Below are 12,501 nucleotides of genomic sequence, written 5' to 3' on the forward strand. Positions count from 1 at the left end.
AGGTCTGGAAGGCTGGCGGCAAAACTCTGCATGCCAAACTGCATGAGTTTTTCAAGCTTTGTTGGGACCAAGGAAAACTGCCTCAGGACCTTCGTGATGCCATCATCATCACCCTGTACAAAAACAAAGGCGAGAAATCAGACTGCTCAAACTACAGGGGAATCACACTGCTATCCATTGCAGGCATCACCTACGGCTCCTAGAACGCTTCCACCAGCGTTGTCTCCGCTCCATCCTAAGCATTTATTGGAGTGACTTCATCACCAACATCGAAGTACTCGAGATGGCAGAGGCCGACAGCATTAAATCCACGCTGCTGAAGATCGAACTGCGCTGTGTAGGTCAGGTCTCCAGAATGGAGGACCATCGCCTTCCCTAGATCGTGTTATATGGCGAGCTCTCCACTGGCCACCGAGACAGAGGTGCACCAAAGAAGAGGTACAAGGACTGCCTAAAGAACTCTCTAGGTGCCTGCCGCATTGACCACCGCCAGTGGGCTGATATTGCCTCAAACCGTGCATCTTGGCGCCTCACAGTTCGGCGGGCAGCAACCTCTTTTGAAGAAGACCGCAGAGCCCTCCTCACTGACAAAAGACAAAGGAGGAAAAACCCAACACCCAACCCCAACCAACCAATTTTCCCTTGCAACCATTGCAACCGTGTCTGCCTGTCCCACATCGGACTTGTCAGCCACAAACGAGCCTGCAGCTGACGTGGACATTACCTCTCCATAAATCTTCGTCCGCGAAGCCAAGCCAAAGGAAAAGGAAATCTGATATTGGCTGCATTTGTTAGCTAACATTGAAATTAGTTTCCTATTCTCAGTCTTAAATTATCCACTCTTGCCACCAGTCCTTACTGACTGTTGCCTGTTGAAATGTTGTATTTCAGGTTTACCAGCAAGGAACTATTTAAACCTCTTCAAACGGATTTATTTTTTATCCCTACAAAATCTGAACACCCCTCTGCAAAGCCTTAAATCCTAATTTTTGTGATTGCATTTGTTACACTTTAGTGTTTAAATTCTAAAAAAAATAATGGACTGGCTCTAATATTGGCTATGCTACATCAGTTATTTGTGGATATTAATAAGAAATGACATGGCAATCTATCAATTGAGTATTCACGCATTTCATCCAAGCAGTAATGTAATCTTAAAAGTGAGAAACAAAAACACCAGTTTTTCATTTTAACCCCTTTCATACTATATACACTTGTGGTGTGGAGATATTCCAAGATATGAACAAATTAAACATGTATTCAAAATGAATCCTTTTGGGCCAAATTTTGAACTGCCAAAGCAAATCGGTGCATCAATTTACCTAATCTTTAATATACTGTATCATGTATATGTAAATTGAACTGATCTTTGACCAAAAAGGAGTGATTATCTGTGCAGATTATCTTGACTTTTAAAAGGTGTAATCATTATGAAATTAAAGGAAAAATCAGTCTGCAGCTATTTGAATGAGAATTTTACAACATACAGTCTACTGTATTTGATCCATTATGCTTGTGAGATCTCTCCAAGTTGGTTTCATTTTTTAGTACTTGCATATCCAGCAATTTTTAAAATGCATCAAGTGTAGAAATTAGACATGGGATACAATGAAGCAATATTCATTATGGAGAGATTGGGTAATTTTTTTGGAATAGAGACTGAAAGGGGGAAAGATATTTTGAATTTACTGATAGATTTGGACATCCAAACAGGTCAAGTCCTCAAAACATGAATGTCATACTGGCAGATTTTTTTTTCAAACTTCAGCTTGGTATGTCTAGAATGAATCACAGTCTCAATTTCATAAATGAGCCCATTTGGGGCATGAATAAAAATATTTTACCCAAGAGATATCCATTCTTCAAAATTCTTTGTCCATATAGAGAGGTGAGTCTCAGCCCCTGATTATATTTAAGATACAAATATGTTTTGCTTACATGTATATTCTCCCAGCTTCGGCATTAGCATCTCTACAAAATAACTGCACCTCCGTCCCTTGCCTACCAAAAACTTGCATCTAAGGATGACATTAGTATTCTCTGCTGCATCCTTATTTGTTTGTAGCAACTGCATGATGTGCACTTTTATTTGTGCCTGGACAAGTTGCTAATTATTCAGCCACTAGCCTCTGGATATATATTTCAGTAAAGCCGATGCATTTGATAAAGAGCATCCTGATGAATGCATCTTTACTGACAAGGTCGTGCAGGGCTTTGTGTAGAGCCAGTGAGATGGCATCCGCGTAGACTTGTTGCTACAATAGGTGAATTGGAATGTATCCATGTCACCGCTCAGACAGGAGCTGATACGCTTCAATACCAGCTTTCAAAACACGTCATTACTGTTGATATAAGTGCTACTGGCCGATAGTCATTAAGACAGGTTACTACACTCTTCTTGAGCACCAGTATGTTTGATGTCTGTTTGAAAAGGATGTCTGTTAGAAATTACTGTTAATTCTAACACTTTCACAGTGAGCTAGGTATATTATACATCATCAATTAAAGTTGATGTGCAAGCCGAGCAAACAGTTTGGAGAGCAACTACAGTATATACTTGTGTAATAGTCGACACCACCCCCCCCCCCCCTCCTTTTTTGCCCTGCCTTCCCATTGATGCTCTGACCACGGACCATCACCCTGGCCGCCTGCCATCCAAGCTCCCGATGCCCTAGTCACAGATTCTCACCTAAGCCATCTGAGGTCCTAGCACCTCGAGTGACACAAATATGCCTTGTGTAAAAGATGCCCCCGCCTCCTCCAAACAAATTTGGTCCAAAAAAACGATTAAACAAGTATATTTGGTATGTTATTATTTATTGCAAGAGTATTTGATTTGAGTACAAGGAGAGAAATATTGTTGCAATTATATGAAAAGGGTGGGTACCACACCCTGCTGAAGTGAAAAATTAAAAATATCCATGAAATTTGGTCAGCACAGATTTTTAATACTCAGCCAGATACTTAGTCTGAGCCAGATGCTTTGCTTGGATTCACTCTCCTGAAGACAGTATGCATGTCATCCTCAAATATGTACATTATGGGGTCATCAGGGGACGTGGAGGGGTGGTTTTTCACTGCTCCCAGAGGAACTCAATGTTTCTACACCTGATTTGACGACAGCAACAAAGCTTTACTGCCTGCTACTTCATTGGATTTGGTTTTGTAGCAGGTTGTGACAGGTGTCTGATGTCCCTTGTTGATTTCAATTTTCATCCGGAATCCCCACTTTGCGCAGAGGAGATAGCTTTGCACAGGTCATACCTACTCCTTCTATATTAATCTGGATCTCTGGTCTTAAATGCTTCTGATCTGGCTCTCAGCAGGTTCTAGATTTCATTCTTCATCTAGGGATTCTGGTTGGGGAAAACCCTGAACAATTTGGTGGGTTTATCACAAAGTTGCTGTAACTCATACACAGCTGTTTTGGAAAAAGTCTGTGACAGCCCTGATGTAATCATTCAAATCCTCAGCTGAGTCTTTAAACACTGTCCAGTCAGCTGACTCGAAGTCCTGTAACTGTTCTTCAGCCTCCTGTGACCACCTTTTTGCTGTCCTGATCTCTGGAGCTTCTCTTTTTAAGTAGCCTCGCAAGTTGTCAGGTTGGTAAAGGTGTATGGTGTGCTTGGTTTCATTGGGTGGGGTGTTGAGTATAAAAGTAAGGAAGTCATGCTGCAGCTATGTAAATCTTTGCTTGGGCCACGCTTGCCCCATTACAAGAAGGATGTGGAAACTTGGGTCAATGTACAAAAGAAGGTTATCAGAATGTTGCTCGAGTTAGAGCAATGAGACAAACTTGGATTGTTTTCTCTGTAGTGTAGGAAGCTGAGGGGAGACCTGATAAGAGATGTGTGAAATTGTGTTGGTCGTTGGTTGATAGGGTGGATAGGCAAGGTGTAAGACAGACAGTCAGAATTTTTTCCCAGGGCAAAACCACACAGAGGATGTGTGTTTAAGGTGAGGGAAGGAAGTTTAAGGGAGATATACAGACAATTGCACAATGGAAGGTGCCTGGAATGGGCTGTGAAGAGTGGTAGTGGAAGCAGATAGAATAGAAACATTTAAGAGGCTTTGAGCTAGACAGATGAATATAAATAGGATGGAGGCTTATTTATCAAGTACAAGCAGCAGATTTTGCATGGATTTGGACATTGAATTTGCCAGACACATGGGCTAAAGGGCCTGTTCCTTTGCTGTTCATTCTATTGTCACTTCATTTAAAATTTACACCAAAAGCTCAAGTACCAAGCTGAGCCAGTTTTACAGAATTACCCAAAGTTGGGTCCTTGAGGGTAACAGTACATGAATGAACCTCAACCACAACAGTCAAAGATAATATAGATGCATACTTGATGCCATAGTCACTGAAGGACTGCAGAAGATTGAGATGAAGTTTTCAATGTGGCAAGCTGCATATGGAGTCTGTAATGCACCATGAAATGTTTAATGCATCAGGAATCCATCCAGGAACATTTTTAGTTCAGTACATTTCCGATTATCCAAAATGCTTGGGACTGGACATATCTCAGTTAAGCGGATTTTTTGGATATTTGGAAATTTTCTCTAAAGCAGCCCAGTAGCATCAGAAGAATACTTGTATTGGCTGTCGTTGATTCCCAACTCCTCCCCAAGCAGTCGACAATCCTGCCTGAGGTCTCCGCTCCTTCTCGGGAGCCTGAGATCTCACCTCGCCTCTAGGTGGTACCAGATTGCACAGGGTTTCCTCCACTGAATTTCAGCAACCCCCTGCTGAAAGGGTATTTGACAGAGGGAGCGACTCAGGAGAGCAGGGAGAGAGCACAGTATTCAGTTCAAATTCTGAGAATTCCATAATGCAATTTACCACAAAGTTGCTGTAACTCATGGCAAAAAAAATGGAGGTTTATAAATGATTACCTTCATCAGTGCTATCCTTTCCTTCAATGTGTAATCTATGGAGAAATGTCTCCTTTGTAAAACTGATTTCCTGTAGCCCCACTTGAGTACAGTGGGTAAATTTATTTTCAACTTTTCAAATTTATGATGCCATGTCTCACCCGAAAAAGACAAAAATTTTTGGATATTCAGAATTTTGGATTGATCAGTTTTCAGTTAATCGTAAACATGTTATACTGAGGATTTTAATTTCTGACAGATTTTTGACATATTTCCTTTGTTGCATGAGATGCTAGTCAAGGCCTTTTCAGCACCAAGATGCAGTATTTGGTGAATGATATTGGACAGTAAGCAATAGCAACCCAACACTGATATTACACTGGTAGCTTGGACTGGTGATGAGCAATAATACAAATGGACAAAGGACAAGATCCGTGATTGTTCTCCAAGCTTCCCATTTGCAAGGTATCTTGGAAGTCAGCAGCCTGTTGCCCAACAGATAAATGGGATTGATAAGGAAAAAGAACCTCAGGACTGTATGTGATGCAAGGTTGACAATAAATTTGAACATGAGGTAGCTGAGTAGTAGCCACATAATTGAACATGATCCTATGCTGCTCCACAATTGTCATTGTTGTTATCTTTAATAGCTAACCTGTGCTGCATAATGTTCATCCAGACCTTCTGAGTTTTCAAGCTGTTCAATGTTACCTTCCAAGCCTTTTACTTTTTCAACCTCTGCTGATCTCAATTCAGTGGACCACAGAAGAGAATGTCTTGCCTCTGTTTCATCGAACTGAAGGGGGCAGTGAGGGATCCATTAATTGCATGTGGATGATTAATATGGGAGAGGTGCACTTCCATGGTTTATGATGTGCTTCTACACACTCCTATTGAGTGGACTTCAGTGCCATCCAGAATCTATTCTGAATTATCACAGACGAGGGATTTCCGTGCTTGGGGTTATTGCATTTGGGGAGGCTTTAAGAACAGATATGAATATTTTCCTTTGTTCATTTGGTTATCTATAAAAGATCTGATAATAATGTTTTTGCATATATGAATGACCTACTTTCTACCACTGAATGTAGTTTGGACCTTGAAGTTGGATATATTGACCTGGGAGAAAATTCTAAAATTTGTTTTCTTATTCTATCAGTGGATGTGGAGATGATATTCAGTTATCTTTCCAGTGCTTTGGGATGTCTGTTGTTGGTCATCAACATCTCTGAAATGCACAAGAGAATAGGGATCACTCTTTCATGCTAATTCATGAGAATTTTGCTATGCAAGTTATTGATCTTCAAGTGTGCTTCCTCTTGAGCAATGAAAACTGTTCTGTTGCACTTAAAAGTATTTAAATTTCATCATTGATATCTCTCCATTAAAAGGTGGCTCCCTAGATATTTTGTCTCACTGGATGTTTGTTGTCAGAGGGCAGAGTGAGACAACAGAGGTGGGTTGGTAAAGTAAACATCTTGTGTGCTTCTATGAATAACTTGACTGTAACTTGAAGCTCTGCCTTTGAGCATGTTCATGAGAAGCACAATTTTTCAATCTTAGTTCTGCTGCAGAGGAATGCAAGTTTTAAAGCTGCTCATTACATTTGTAATAGCTACAACCTTGCAATCAGTGTCACCAAAACCAAGGAACAGATTATAGACTTCAGGAGGTGAAAACCAGAGGTGTGTGATCCAGTGATCATTGGGGTTGTAGAGCTTGTCGAAAGAACCAAAGACTTGTTGATCCAAACCAAGGCTTTTATTAGCAAAAGACAGGAGCTCTTCACAGGTGGCCAACCAGTCCGGAATGATCCGACCCAGCTAGGGACACAACCCTTTAAGACCCAGACATTAGACATGGCTAAGCTCTCAGCCAATCGCTGTAAGCACAGTCGTTACAATCTAGATACTGTAACTATATACATTGGTGATAGGTCTGTACTATCACAGGGGTATCCAAGGTGGAGAGGATGAGCAACTTTAAATTCCTGGGAGTCACCGTTTTAGAAGACCTTTCCTGGACCCAACACACAAATGTCATCTTGAAAAAAATGTGGCAGCGCCTCTACTTTCTCAGGAGTTTATGGAGATTCATTATGACATTGAAAACCTTGGCAAACCTCCACAGTGGAAAGGGTGCTGACCGCCTGCCTGGCATGGGGGCACAAATATCTCTGAGCAGAAATCCCTGCAAAAGGTAGTGGACGCATCCCAGCAAATCATAGGCAAAACTCTCCTCACCGTCGAGAAAATCAACATGAAATGTTACCTTCAAAGAACAGCAGCAATCATCAAGGATCCACACCACCTAGGACCTGCTCTGCTCTTGCTGTCGCCACAGGAAAGGGGTATAGGTGCCACAAGATCTGTACCACCACGTTCAGGAACAGTTGCTCTTTCTCCACTATCAAACTCCTCAACAACTTGGAGACTTGTTTAAGATTTCTTACTTTGCACATTATTATTTATTATTGAATATTTATTTTCAGATTCTGATTCACTGTCAAAGAACATACATGACATCACATACAACCCTGAGATTATTTTTCCTGCAGGCAAGGCAGAATTACTACTTATTGGCAGTGCCAAAAAAGAACCTGACTCAATGTACAAATAAATGTAAACAAACTGCCATATAGAAAGAAAGAAAAAAAATAGAGCGGAAAAGTAAGAGTCCTGTAGTAAGTCTTTGTTTGGGTTTGTTGTTGAGGAATGTGGTGGAGATGTAACAGCTGTTCCTGAAATTGGGAGAGCAAGTCTTGTGGCACCTACCAGTATATCTCTTTCTTGATGGTAGAAGTGAGAACCGAGCATGTGCTGGATGGTGTGCCCTTGATGATCCTTCTATATTGGACAGTTTGTTTGCACTTCCTCATTTACCTTCTCTTTTGTGCACTAATCTTTTGAGTATGTATTTTTTGCACTACTGACGAGTAGAAATGCTGCCTGGCCACAGGTAAAAGAATTTCAGAGTTGTATGTGATGTCATGTATGTACTCTGACAATAAATTTGAACTCATGGCAAAGGAGTAGTACAGCAATATGGAGGAAAAAGACTGACTTGTTGGTTTGATGGAGCAGCTTTGTTTTGAGACCTGACTGCCCTGAGATTGGATCTTGAGTCTATAGTCTGCATGTCATCATGAAGCACGCACCAGGTAGATGAAAACCTCTGTGTATCTTGACTTGATTTACTGAATTTTGAGGTCAAAAGAGACAGTGGTTAATGTCACTCCTGGCATTTCACTTGACAGTGAAGATCATGTCTATTATACCTCTTAATGGCCAAAATGCAGCTAAATTCCGGGAGCAACTCTTTAGACAGTGGAAAGAAGTGATTAAAAATTATTTTGGATATAACTTTCACAGTTGTAGTCAACATACCCTTGGGAGTTAAATGCGTGCCACAGGATCATCAGAATAGGCGAAAATGGCATAATACAGGAACAGGTCCTTCACCCCATGTCAAATATGATGCTCAAGTTAAATAAAACATTAGTTGCATGGATATGTACATAAACAGATATGTAGTGGAAAAATGTTTTATCTACCTAGAAGCCTCAGATGCTACAATTGTATCTGTTTCTGCCACTACTCCTGGTAGCCATTCCAATGACATACCACCACTTTTTTTAAAAGTACTTGCACTTCAATTGGCAAATCCTAGGATATGGTCCTAATGTGATTAGTATAGATGAGCAAGTCAGCATGGATATTGCAGGCCAAAGACCTGTTTCTGTCCTGCATGACTCTCTAACTCTTTAGGAAAGTAATTACTGTATTTTTACATTGTATGTGTATTTTACAAACCAGATTCCCCCCACCCTGTGCATTATATGCATGTGCACGCTATACGAAAATATTTTTTAACATGTTGAAAGAACACACACAATTTATAGCGGGCATGGGAAAGTCAAACTGGCAATTTATAGTGAGTGTGGGTATATAATAGTGGCATTGAAAGAATATGCACAATTTATTGCAGCTGTGGGAAAGATGCGCCAGCATTTTTTTAGTGAGCATGGGAATGTTATAGCCAGCATGAGGATGTAATAGCAACAATGAAAGAACGTGCACAATTCATAGCGGCCATAGGCAATTTTGTTCGGGAATATCTCTTTGTACTGAATCCTATGGTATTCCTATAAACAGGACATTCTGGCTGGGGCACTGCACCTTATCAATGTTAATTGCCCAGATCCATCCTCTGAGGGAAGAGATCAACATATCAAGTGCCTTTGATTTGAGACAACATTAGAATTAAAATCATCCTCAATTCTGAAACCTGTCTTGAGTAGAATGGAATTATTTGTTCAAAGTATTGCAAAAATTCAGTTTACCGGAGAAGTATATTAATTGGATTAAAGCATTATATAAGGGACCGTTAGCGAAAGTGACAGTAAATGGACATGTATCAAAGCAATTTAACTTAAGCAGGTCAACGCGGCAGGGATGCCCACTATCACCTTTATTGTTTGCGCTAGATATAGAACCACTAGCAGAATTGATAAGAATAGATAATAATATAAAAGGAATAAAAATAAAAGACAGGGAATATAAAATCAGTCTATTTGCGGATGATGTTATAGTGTACTTAACAGAACCAGAACTATCAATAAAAGAATTATATAAGAAATTGAAGGAATATGGAGAAGTGTCGGGTTACAAGATAAACGTAAATAAAAGTGAAGCAATGCCTATGAATAATGCGGATTTCTCAAAATTTAAGAAGGAATCTCCATTCAGATGGCAAATGCAGGCAATAAGATACCTAGGTGTACAAATAAACAAAAATCTAGGCCAATTATATAAACTCAATTACAATCCACTAATGAAAAAATTACAGGACGATTTAGAGCATTGGAAAGATCTACCACTAACACTGATAGGAAGGATAAACTGTATTAAAATGAACATTTTTCCAAGGATATTATACTTATTTCAGGCATTGCCAATACAACTGACAGAAAAATTCTTCAAAGAGTTAAAGAAAATAATAAGGAAATTTTTATGGAGAGGGGGGAAACCGAGGATAGCACTAGATAAATTAACAGAATGGTATAAACAAGGAGGCTTACAATTGCCAAACTTCAAAAGTTATTATAGAGCCGCACAATTAAGATACCTATCAGATTTTTATCAAACAAGGGAAAAACCAGACTGGACGAGATTAGAATTAGATAAAATAGGGGAAAAGATACCTGAACACATATTATATAAATGGGACGAAAAATTGGCACAACATAGAACTTCTCTAGTATTACATCATCTCCTCAATATTTGGAAGAAGATTCATGTAGAAAGAAATAAAACAAATTATCAATTACCAAAACTAATATTGACGCAAAATAAGCTACTCCCTTTTACAATAGATAACCTTTCCTTTAGAGAATGGGGGAAAAAAAGGGATTAAAAGAATAGAAAATTGTTTTTCAGGAAATAGATTCTTATCCTTTGAACAAATGAAAGATAAGTACAATATAACGGGAGATACAGCGCTGGCATATTACCAACTGAGATCCTACTTGAAAGATAAATTAGGAAGCAATTTGAGTTTACCAGAGGGAAGTAACCTTGAATATGTGATTACAGATACAATGATAATCAAAAGATTTATAACAAATATGTATATTAAACTGCAAGAAAAGGAGAATGAGGAAACAAATGGTAAAACTAAACAAAAATGGGAACAAGATTTAAATATAAAGATAAAAAAGGAAACATGGGAGAAATTATGTTCTGGAACGATGAGAAATACAATAAATACGAGGCTACGTATGATACAATATAATTGGTTACACAGACTATACATTACACCGGAAAAGTTAAATAAATGGGACCCAACAGTATCTGATAGATGTTTTCGATGTAAAAAAGAAATGGGAACAACAATTCATGCAATCTGGACATGTGAGAGAGTAGAAAAATTTTGGGATGATCTCAATCAGATATTAAATAAAATAACAGAAAACAATATACCAAAGAATCCAGAGATCTTTCTCCTAAGTAACATAAAAAACAAAGAATTTGGAATTGATTTGGAGGATGCACAAAAAAGATTTGTTAAGATAGCCCTAGCCGTAGCAAAAAAATGTATTATGTCAACCTGGAAATTGGAAGATAATTTGAAAATACAACAATGGTATATAGAAATGAATAAATGTATTCCATTAGAAAAAATAACATATAGTTTAAGAAATAATATTGAAATATTCGAACAAGTATGGGAGCCTTACATTAAATACAATAGCGAAAACCTACCGGGGACAAACATTACCTAAGTTGATGGAAGAAGAAGGAAAGAAAAGAATGGACTCAGTAGAATTTCTGGTGTATTTTTGTTGAATGACAACATTGTCTGACTGGTTTAATGCAACCTAGATTGTATACCTAAAATGGATGAGAGGGGGGGTGGGGGGGTGGCTTGGGAGGAGGCAGGGTGGGGGGAGAAAAAGTCACTGTATATGTGTGAAAAAGAAAAAGTGTATATCATGGCTAATGTGATTTATGGTGTGAAAAATAAAAAATTTAAAAAAATTTTTAAAAAATTCTGAAACCTGTCTTCAATACTTAATTGGTTCCTCTCCAAAGCTTGTTCATGTGTTGCAGCAGGATATCATCTATATAATGGGCGATTGATCCTCTGGGGGAAATTGATTGTGTGTTATTTGCGAGAGATTAATTGTGGCAGATACTGGGATGTGTTTTGTTTCATGTCCCATTTAAATGCAAATTACTTTAGTCAGTCGGAATTTAGAATACTACACCCGAAGGGTATATCTGTGTGCACGTTATAGGAGTGAAAATACGGTAAATTATCTTTGTTGTGAATTAATAGCTTGTATCTAGAAGTCATATTGTTTTACTTCAAGTTCTATAATCTGAAATCATTACTGTGGGCATAGTTGCAATCATTACATGTACATTCAAATTTTCCTCCTGTACTGATTAGAATGTTCCCATGCTAAAAAAAAAGAAAAAAAAGAAAGAAAAAAAAGTTCTATAATCTAGTTTGTTGTTTTTACATTTTAGAATGAGAAATTTTGTGGGGTAACTCATTCACTAATTGAAGTCATGCAATAGTGACTAAATTAGTAACGGGAACAACTTGTGCGATAGGATCGAGATCATGAGTTTTATAGTAAATGCATGAGATGTATGCACACAGGAGACTGCAGATGCTGGATTAATCAGTTCTGTTGAAGTTTGGTCCTAAAGTTACTTTTTTCTCCCAAAAATGCTCCTCAACCTGCTCAGTTCATCCAGAAAATAATGTTTAATATGAGATTTGTATTTTGTTAGCTATGCATGACTTTCATTATAATTATGGTTTGTTACGTTGTTGTATAGTGCATTCATAATCTAATCTCAAGAATTTTAATTGGAATACTACTGGTATGAAAATTGGGACTGCAAAGGCTCGAAATCTGAAATTAAAGCAATATGGTGGATACACAGAACAGTCTGAAAGGTGAAAGTGAGTTGAAGACCTGAAGTGTTGATTGTTTCTGCAGTTGCTATCTGACCTGTTCTAATTTCAATCAATTGTAATAGAAACCTCTTTACAAAGCTAAGATGTATGAACACCAGTTGCTCTTGAAATTTTGTCTGAATAGCAATATAA

The 12,501-nt window shown here is 38.5% G+C and overlaps 1 protein-coding gene across 8 annotated transcripts in view; it reads left to right on the top strand.

Annotated features, from left to right (window-relative positions):
• Positions 1-12,501, top strand: part of LOC138751176 (ras-related protein Rab-5A) — a 66,084-nt gene that overhangs the window by 38,791 nt on the left and 14,792 nt on the right. The window lies entirely within an intron of this gene.

This window comes from Narcine bancroftii, chromosome 1, assembly GCF_036971445.1.
Source record: "Narcine bancroftii isolate sNarBan1 chromosome 1, sNarBan1.hap1, whole genome shotgun sequence".
NCBI classification, from domain to species: Eukaryota; Metazoa; Chordata; class Chondrichthyes; order Torpediniformes; family Narcinidae; genus Narcine; species Narcine bancroftii.